The sequence below is a fragment of the Drosophila ananassae genome, chromosome 3R, assembly GCF_017639315.1.
Source record: "Drosophila ananassae strain 14024-0371.13 chromosome 3R, ASM1763931v2, whole genome shotgun sequence".
In the NCBI taxonomy this organism is placed as follows: domain Eukaryota; kingdom Metazoa; phylum Arthropoda; class Insecta; order Diptera; family Drosophilidae; genus Drosophila; species Drosophila ananassae.
The window spans coordinates 10,213,762-10,224,134 of NC_057930.1; the positions used below are offsets into that span (position 1 = coordinate 10,213,762).

General features: G+C 43.9%; 1 long non-coding RNA gene across 4 annotated transcripts; it reads left to right on the forward strand.

Moving 5' to 3' along the window:
• The first annotated feature begins 3,309 nt into the window (after positions 1–3,309).
• Positions 3,310–8,843, forward strand: LOC26514610. Of its 4 annotated transcripts, none has more exons than XR_006507432.1 (3): positions 3,310–3,553; positions 3,608–4,014; positions 8,829–8,843. It is a non-coding gene; the product is annotated as an uncharacterized LOC26514610 (long non-coding RNA). The 4 variants fall into 4 exon arrangements; XR_006507431.1 differs by lacking the exon at positions 8,829–8,843 and adding an exon at positions 6,689–7,036; XR_006507430.1 differs by lacking the exon at positions 8,829–8,843 and adding an exon at positions 6,641–6,655.
• Positions 8,844–10,373: the final 1,530 nt, after the last annotated feature.

Below are 10,373 nucleotides of genomic sequence, written 5' to 3' on the forward strand. Positions count from 1 at the left end.
ATTTCATTCGCCAAATGCATTCGCTATCTGTGTGAGTAATTCGTCAGAAATATTGAAGGACATGCGCCGCATACGGAGGGGTAAAGGAATCGTCGAAAAAAGTGGCAGAACCAGAAACACATTTCTTTTGTTTTTGGCCCACGGAGCGAAGTGCCTGGGATGTCAACTGCAACGTGACTTGGAACTCTTTGCGGTTTTTCTTTGATTGGCAATTTTTCAAAATCGTCACCATCTCGCCGCTGCCGGACAGGCACGCCCCGGGTCAGTCATTCACACAAATGACACTGAAAAAAAATATCAGATATGTTAAAAACTTAAATAGTTCTACTAAGTATTAGTACCTTTTATATGACCTAGAAACAATAGAGAGGCAGAGATAGACAAAGCAACATAAAATGGTTCTAGGGTATAGTTCAAAAATTCCAATAAATTAATTTGCAGTCTCTTTATTTCTCTCAGTGCACTCTCACAATCTGGCAATCGGATGGCGGCCCCGAGGTGGTTTTGGTTATTTATAATTCGGAGCGATTGATTGATGGAATCGCTGCAAAGTCGGTGACACTTGGCACTGAGGCAAAAATAAATAACCGAAGCGATGCTGGGCGAGGCATTGACAGCTGATTGCGAAAGTCCATTAAGGGACTCTGGACGACGACGTCGAAACTGGACGAGGTGCTTGCCACATACTGCTGTCCGTACTGACGACCGTAACGGGAGTGGATGGAGGAGGATGTTGCAAGGGGGCGCTGCATCTGCATTGAGGTTTTGTGGCCATGGCAGCGGCATCAAAAGTGCAGTCAATCAAGTGAACAAAATTGGATAATTTCCCCCCCTTCCTGAAAAAAAGAAGGAAGTAAACGTAACATATCCGTTTGCTATTACAAGCCCAACAGCTAATGCCCCGCCTCTCGCTCTTCAGATGTATCTCCATGTGAAGTCTCTGAAGAGTGGTTGTTCCACCCAATCATGGAGCCTCCTAGCCAGGACTCAGGAGGTTTGCCCAGCAATGTCTGTTCCGGACAGGAGGCTTAATAAAGAGAACCAAGATGCATGGCTTTGGTGGAACAACTCAGATTCTATTTTAACTTTTTGATGGTTTCTGGTAATATAAGAGTATAAATTAAAAATATTCACCTGTCTTTGTACTTTTCCAGTTAACTGGTTCGACCAGTTGCAAAATAAATTCCAAAAAGTGTAAGATCTCTGGATGTTTTCGCAGTGCAGGAAAACTTGTAGGGCTTCTCATAGACCAGCCAGGTAAACGTCAATATTGTGACAAGAGATGATTTGTTTGAGGAGACGCCCTTACCATTTCCCATACAACGTACTCCAATCCCCCATACTTATCCACTTGGCGCGTCGCATGATGATCGGCAATAAATTGCTGGCCAGATTGAATGGGAACTGAGTCAGCTAAAAGCGAAATCCTTGACTGATGGGCCTGGGCACCTCAGTAAATAAATCGGTTAACTGCAGTGCCCCCATTATTGTACAATTTGTGAAAGACGATCGACAAAGGAAGAAGCCCAATGAATAAATAAAAGCAACTAACTTTAATTACAATGCATGATTTATGAGCCAGGGATGCGCCACAAATTTTGCGAGATAGAAAAGTGTGGGGGTGCTGGCTGATGGGGGTCCTGAAAGGAGGCCAAATAATTGCAGTTGAAGACATTTACTGTCCTGGTGAACACGCGCCTCTGACATTTACGACCATGCGACGACGGTAGAGTGCCTGGACTTGTCTCTGACATGTGGAAGCTGGACAGAGGACTCAGGACGCAGGACACTGTGTACTGGGCACGGACAATGGCATTTAATGGTCATGACGCTCCAACTCCAGCTACAGATCCAACTTCATCTGCACAGATAACAAACAGCAGTGGGGGGGTCTCAAAAAAAATAAGCGAAAAAAATAAAACCAACTCACCAGCGCTACATAAATTTCGAAACTATCCGGAACGGAGCTTGTGGGGCCTCCTCCTCGTCTGTCACACACATTTCACGCAGTGACGACATGAATCCGCCAACATAAACACACTCAGGCCAGGACAAAACCAGGACATCATCCCGGCCACATGAACGCACTAAAACACACATACGAAATATTAGAGAGGACTGAGGACTGGCGAAAAAAATCTAAAAACACATAAAAATCAAAAAAGGACAACTAACGAACGGAAGGCGGCCTTGTAGGGCTAAAAAAATTCAACATGATAACAGCAAGGATAAAAGGACTATCATACCCTTGTTAAGATGAGATTGGAGCTACTATCAGAGGCTATAATAACCTCTAAAAGTCACTTATATCCGATGTATAGTTAAAACTTATATTTAATTTTTTCACTTTTGTAATTGATGATCTCCCAAATGTTAAAAAATAAAAACTAAATCCAAAAGCCTCATCAACAAGGCATACCCAGAACTCGTCGAAAAATAGTTTCTTTGCGTGCGTGGACAAACTGCAGCAGCACCATCGCAGTGGCAACATCAACAGCATCAGCAACAGTTACAGTAGCAACATCAACAGCCAGCGGCGGCAAAAGCATCAGAAGAGGATGCGTCAGAGGATGGACCCCAGTCATGATACGGCATTCAGGAGATGAGACAAAAACGGGAGGATGGTAGTGCCCGGGATGGATGACTCTGTACGGAAAGAGCTATTTGGGGATGCCGGACGTAGACCTGTGGACAATGTGTGGCCTGGCGTGCAGCCGTGGCCAAATTGGTTGATAGCTCGAAAAACAGTTTTTGCACAGCTCCGTCAAATTGCATTTGGTGTGACAGACCGCAAAATGCATCATCACCAACATGAGCGATGAGTGTTGTTGCTGTTGCTGATGTTGCTGTTGCTATTGCTGTTGGTGTTGCCGTTCTAGTTGTTGCCGCTTCGTACTTGCTGATGTTTATATTTGCCAAGTACCCCCCTCCGTGTACCCTCTTTCAACTGCAATCTGCAACCTTCGCCACTCCACATTGTCCAGTAATTTACGAGCATTTTTCGGCATGTCCACAGGAATGGGAATGCAATGTGTTGCCTGCATTTCACTTTGGTCACATGATGATGAGAGGACTGGAGCTGGAGCTGGATCTGGGGGCTAGGGACTGGGAGTGGGCAGTGCCATGAAAAGTGTTGTGAAAACATGGGTTAGGGTCGGTGGAGGACCCGCCAGGAGAACCCGCCAGGTTGGGTGGGCTATAGAGAGATCATTGCCGGAAAAGTGTTTTTGAGGTTAAACTTTTCAGTACACTATTTTTAGAGCATGCCTGAGAATGAGCTGCTTGACAGTGAGTCAAAATATTTGCTTTTCAAGTCTAATGTGTCAGTATAATATTCTTTCAATAGCATTCAAAATACTCACTACAATATAGACACAACAAAATTTGCTCCGTTTTTTCTATCAATATTTTTAAATATGGGAAGCGCCAAAGTAGTAATTGTCCGCAGCACTATTGTTAAATCGCTTTTGGTCAAGAATGGAAGTCAGGGCGTAAGCATAGTCCGAATGGTGAAGCTCATCAAGCCCGTAAAGGAGTGTATACCACTCTGAAGGTGGTAAAATAATAGAACTCCTTAAAAATAATACTTAATAACTCTCCCTTGCAGACTTCCATAAATAAAATTGTGATGAAAATAATAAAATTGCATGGTTATGGCTGAAGTGCCTTATATATTTCCAATTTTATAGCATCAGAGAGATCATATTCAAATCAAGAATAATCAATTTTTTAAGAGAAATAAAAAGTAGGAATCGTTAACCACTGTGCCTGGCACAACGACGAACAACTTCATTCAGTTTCAGTTCACATTAATGCGGCGTGAATTAAGTGTCAAGGACATTTTTTGGTTTTGCTGCCAACGACGCAACATGTTTCAGTCTCTGGTGCTCGCTGCCTCTACTGCCGGCATGTCCTTGCCCCGCCATCAGTGGGTGGTGTTATGTTTGTCATGTGTCCTTGCGTCTGTGTGTGTGTTTGTGCTTTGGGTGACCGAAAATGCGTTGCAACATTCAAGTAAGTGACGTAAATGCATCACGAACACAACACTCTACCACACGCACGCACCTACATACAGAGAAAGAAAGGACATTCAGAGGAACAGTAAATCATCGTCATCATCATCATCATCATCATGATTGGGGGCACGAAAGGACATCTACACACGCAGGCAGGCAGGCAGGCATCGGAGGCAGTTATGGCTGTCAAGATGAATGCCATATCATCGCCGCACCGAAAACGGTGTCAAAACGTCACCAACGGCGGTTCAGCCCTTCAGCAGTAAAACTGCAAACAGAAAACAGGACCTCCACCGTTGTTATCCGGATGAATTATGATTTGTGCTCCCAGCCGTAGGAGAAGCAGGAGGAGCTGCTGACCTGACCCCCGCACGCCCACTGCATCCCCACAAATACTGGCAATCTGTCACTTGGTCCTCTGAATTTGTGGGAACAGGTTCCTCTCTCCGTTTTTGTGAAGAACCACAGAAAAATTAAATGCTAAACGAAGGTATTTACAATCCAGGATTACTGGATCCTGCCTGATGCAACTTGTAAAATTTTTAAAGTGATATGGATGTTATTGTATCATTGTCCTTAAATGTAAGCCTTTTGCTCTAAAAACCAAATCGTTTTCCAATTGCTACTGTTTCCCCTTTCAGAGTCGTGATTTCGTTAACATTTTGACAATCCAATTATACACTTAGCAGTCTGCCTGCCACAAAGGCAAAGTGCAACCAGCAACCAGAAACCTGCAACCTGCAACTTGCAACTTGCAACTTGCAATTGCACCAAGTGGATGTCTGAATGCGTGGGTGTCTGTCTTATGATTACATGGTCGTTGTGGCAAAGCCCCCTGGGGTTAATTGTGTTGCACCAATGCCATTGCCTTGATCGTGGTTCGATTAAGCGATCAGCCAGTTAGCCTGATACTTTCTGGCTGATGGACGCTTTTAAGGCGTATTTAGATCAGGCCAAGAGGAAACCTTTTCTTGATTTATGAATACAATGGCCATAAATCAGCGAGTAGAGGGACATTGGGGCAGAGGGGCAGCTGCCAACGGGCCGTGAAGTGGCGTCGTTTACACTTGGCGGCAAGTGTCAGGCGGCATTAGAAGACGAAAGTCTCTTAACAAAAAATATAAAAAAAATGGAAGGGTAACTTAAAACCGCTAAGCACACTGATCGTTCCGATCGGCTACCGAAAAAGTCTTTTCGTAAAATATTTTCGGTAGCGCAGAAATTCCATGTCGCTAATCGAAAATTAATAAATGTCAGGCCCGTCCTTTTTATTCCAAAAACTTCACTTTTGCCTCGACGTTTTCGATTTCTCTTAATTGGTATTATTTTCTTCTATATTTTTTATGCTTTTTAAGCCCATTTCTGTGTGCATTCGAAGAGGCAACTCCTTTTGATTGGGTGTCGTCTGCGTTCAGTTTGGCGTGAAATGTCCGAGGAAATTACTCGAGCCGTTGTCACAATTGATGAACGAGCCGCAAATTGTGGCATGTGATGGTGTGGATCGTGTTTCATTTTTAGCCAAAGGATTTTGGCCGCAAATATGCAAATGCCAAGGCCTAAGACATGTGACAGGGAAATCAGAGTAATTTTTAAATGATTTTATAATGCTATTAATTAGTGTTTTATGTGCTCCTTAAAAACGTCTTGAAAGACAACTACACTCCTTATAAAATCCTCCAACAGGCTCTTAAACTTCCTGCAATGAAAGGATACTTTAAAGAAATAAATGGGGGCCACCGTGGCATTACAGGAAAATCGATTATTGATTTCCTTTTTGGCCGCCGTTGGAGCAGCCTAGTTTGCGGAAAAAGTATAGCTGGAAAAAAAAGCTGAATAAAAGCCATGCAAAACAAACACACCGAAACAGAGAGATAGAGGGGAACCGAAACAAAAAAATAAGAAATATAAAAAAAAGCTAAAAAGAAAGCGAATGCCGACTGGTGAGCGCCAATGAAGGGCGAAATTGGTTTGGTTTTTGCATGTGAATTTCATACAAAAATCAACAAGTTGCCGTTCGGGGTTCGATGAATGGAACTTGGGCAGAGCCGGGTCGGGCAGGGGTCTGGCTGGGACTGAGGGAACTTGAACTCTGGGCCTGGCCAAAAGAAAAAGCTGAAGCAGACGGCAGGCAGACGCTCGACTCGCTGCCAAGGCTCACACGCACACATTCAAGCCAAAAGAAGGTGGCATATCTGAGTGGGTTTGTGTGTGTGTGTGTGGGGCAACATTAAAACGTGAAAAAATCGCTATTCGGAGGTTTTTGTGCCTCGCCAAGGAAATTCAACTCCAACCGAAACCGAACTGTGCGGGAAAAACAATTTTTCCACAAACTTTTTTTCTTCTTTTTTTTTTTACTCTTGCTGCTCTTTCTTTGTTGTTGCTAGGCGGGTGGAGGGTAGTGGGTGGTGGGTGTTGGATGGTGGGAGGTGGTTGGTGGCCTTTGCCACACGGCAGACTATTACGATATAATTCCTTGATTCTGCTGCGGCCTTGTCCTAGTCCCACTTCTCTGTCTCAGTCTCTGTTTCTGCGAGTGTGTCTGTGGTGGAGTGTGTGTGTGTCGGAATCGAAGGACCCGGCAAGTGTGTAGGCATTTTTCGAAATATTTCCCACCATCCCTATAGGATGAGCAACAAGCGAGGAGTCGATCGCTTCATTTTCTCACCTTCTAGCTGGCGGGGACGCAAATTGTTTGCCTCTCAACGTGAATTACGATGCTTGATTCGTCATCAATCAATCAAAAGGCATCCTCATCTCGACCCTCCGACTCTCATACGCCCTGTGGCCCCGACGAACCGACCAGTCAAGGGGCGGCGCACTTATCTTCGTCATCATCATCATCCTATTGGCATCAGGAATTCCCCCCCTGGATTTCATCAAACTGATTTGAGTTGCTCTTCGAGGACTTGATGCATTGCGGCTCAGTCAGTTGATGTAATAAAACGTGTTTGACAATAAAAAGCAGTAAGATGAATACTTTAAATCATTTATAGTTTGTAGTCTTCAAATAAAAATCTAATAAACCAACTAGTTGCTTTATACTATTTTTCATTAAGGAGTAGGAGTAGGCACTATTTTCTCACACTTTTCACTTAAATTCCAGTTTAATTCTCCAGAAACTTCCCATAGCCCCAACAAAGCTCAGACTTACAAGGGCCGCCTTGTGAATTATGACACTTCAATTTTATTAATTGCCAATAAATCAGCTCGGCTATAGCGCTATATCTAAAAATGAAGAAATTCTTACTCAGCTCTCGCACATGAAACGTGAACGTGAATAAGACCAGAGAACAAAAGCCACCGACAATCATTCAGTTTGCAAATTGGCCAACATTGAAACAGACAGGCTAAAGCTGCAAGCGAATTGGAACAAGGCTCAATGCCCGTCCTGACAGATCTTCCATCAAACGTGCTCTCACGTCAAACGTCAAATGGTGGAGGCCTTGGCCAACGGACAAAAAGACAGACAGCCGGGCGGCCCAGGCAGGCGGACAGCCGGACAGTTGGATGGAAGGCCAACAGGGCATCTGTGAGAGGAAAGTGTTGTGAGTTATGACGAGGACGTGCGCAAGTTGATCCATCAAACTGTTCAAATCCGATGCCAGTGCACTCGATTTCATGCATTGAACGATGACTGGCGACGAGGACGCCGACGTCACCGCTCATGACGGATGGCTGTGACTGTGGCCGACACGGACTTGGCTTGGACGGGCCATGGAAATCAGGGGTATCCAAAGGGGGGCACCTCGAGCCAACCTTGGCCATGTCCAAACTCTAGACATGACGAATGTCTCACGCTGCGGATAATTTGATTTGTCGATGCAAACGCGAATCCACCAACAAGGCGCATAAATAATATTCATTTTCTGTTTCGCAAATGTGGCGGCAGACACAGAGACCCCTCTATCATGGTGGGAAATCGAACATTGGGCCACTAACAAGGATTTAGTTGACGGCTTTGAAGAGTGCCAGCCATGGGAATTTTTATACCCTTGCAGAGGGTATTATAATTTTGGTCAAAAGTGTGCAACGCAGTGAAGGAGACATCTCCGACCCTATAAAGTATATATATTCTTGATCAGGATCACCTCCTGAGTCGATATGAGCATGTCCGTCTGTCCGTCTGTCCGTCTGTCTGTTTCTACGCAAACTAGTCTCTCAGTTTTAGAGCTATCGAGTTGAAACTTTGCACACATCCTTCTTTCCTTTGCAGGCAGTATATAAGTCGGAACGGCCGGGATCGGTCGACTATATCCTATAGCTGCCATATAACTGATTGATCGGAAATGCCATAACTTTGGTGTTTTTTAAGTTAGAGAGTTGGGAGTTTCTACACATGTTATATTTGACCAAAATATCTTATGTACAAAATTTCATAAGGATCGGCCGACTATATCCTATAGCTGTCATAGAACGATCGGAATTGGCATAACTTTGGTGTTTTTTAAGTTAGAAAGATGGGACTTGGTACAGATTCTATTTTGGACAAAATGATCTGATTTGCCAAATTTCATAAGGATCGGCCGACTATATACGATTTTCTCTATCTCTAATAATATAAGATGCGTGGCGCCACCTAGCGGACAGCGACTGAACTGCAAGGGTATATCAACTTCGGCTCCGCCCGAAGTTAGCTTTCCTTTCTTGTTTTGTTTTTCGACATTAGGAAGGTCTATCACTAGTACGAGCCAGACACAACTATTTTCCATCTAGGCCTAGAAAGTCTTTAAAGACTATATAGTTTTTATAAAGTCTCTTAGTGTTAAATAGTACAATTTTATTATATTTCCTATTTATGCCATCTGTCAACAGGTCTTAAGCAAAAAACTGAAATAAAACTATTAAGATTTGGGTCGAGAATGGGAAAATCAAGAGCTTCCAAAGCAGAGCTGCTCCTTAATTTTGACAAGACGTAAAGTCTATTAAGAAAGTCAATCAATGTCTCTCAGGCGAGTTGACTTCGACTTTCAGTTCAAGTTGGACTGGCACTGGAGACCCATGGACTGGAGGACTCTGAATGCGGATTCAGGATACGGAGGAGCAGGCGGATGAGAGCCTGGCAAGTAAAGTTCTGAAGTGACAGACAGAAGACGGGAGGCGGTCGGTGGCGGGTGGCGGGTGCCGGTGGGAAGTGAAGATGACGGTGGAGAGTGGGTGTGGCATTGGTTGTGGCAATGGCACTGGCGGTGGCAATGGCACTGGCACTGGCAGTGACGTGTGGGTGAAGGCGTCGGCCACTTGACTGACAGTTGAACGCGGATGTGGACGTGCGATTGTTGCAAGAAGTCCTGGCCTCCATGATTGAAAGGACGAATTGAATGTGTGTGTGCGTGCGGCTGTCCGCCATACAAACAAGCACATTCCCCCATAAAATTATGAGAAAAAATTGAATTCACTCCGCACAGCAGAAGTTGGTTGTAAAAAGTTGACAAAATGGATTTCAAAAAAGATCATGGCGCGAGGTCATTGGGGCTGACAGGCATCCGGTGGGATGGGTGAAGTGCTGGATGTCCGACAGGTAAAAGTTTTCCTCTTTTTTCGCAGCTCCGTCAATTTGCAAAAGTGTTTTTCATCAAACAGGAATTAATTAAGATGTGCCCTCCCAAAGTCCTCAAAGTTTTCTTCCAACGAACAAAAAAAAATAAAATCAGAATAAGAATCAGAAACTGAATGAGTTCGGAAATCTCACCCTTAAGTTCAAGTCCAATCCAATGCCAATAATAATTGAAAATCATCACTCGAGATTTTGCTAATTATGTGGAATTATCATCTCAATTATTTATTTTTCGATTTCCATACATTTTTCGCCCATCCCACGCCCATCTTTCCGGCTTGGCTCGGTCTAATTACTTTTTTCCTCAGGTGCGATTATAATCAAAGCTTTTGAGGATTTGTGCCATCAAAGTCTCCTCGAACTTCTCAATTAAACGAATGCATAAATCATTGGACCCGGCACGTCTGCAGATAATTCCCAAATGTCCCCCTAACTCCGATCCATCCCAATCGCACAATCGATGGGCATTAGAGTGCGAAAATGTATGCGACGTATGTGTGTGTGGTGTGTGTGTGTGTGCACACTCTTACCCAAACACCCACACACATATATGTATATATATATCCAATCCAGGACACTCATAAATCTGTGGAAATGCTGCTAATTAAAAAAATACGCATATTCCATCATCATTCTGCTCTCCTGGACTTTGGCTCTTCGGCTCTGATAAAACTCAACTGAGATTTATGCCCTCATAATCCATAAATATGCTCTTACCCATCTCAGATATATGTATGTATGGATAGAGTGCGATATCTTCACATATACATCTTCATAAATTTGCTCGCCTGCGTCGGTTGTGT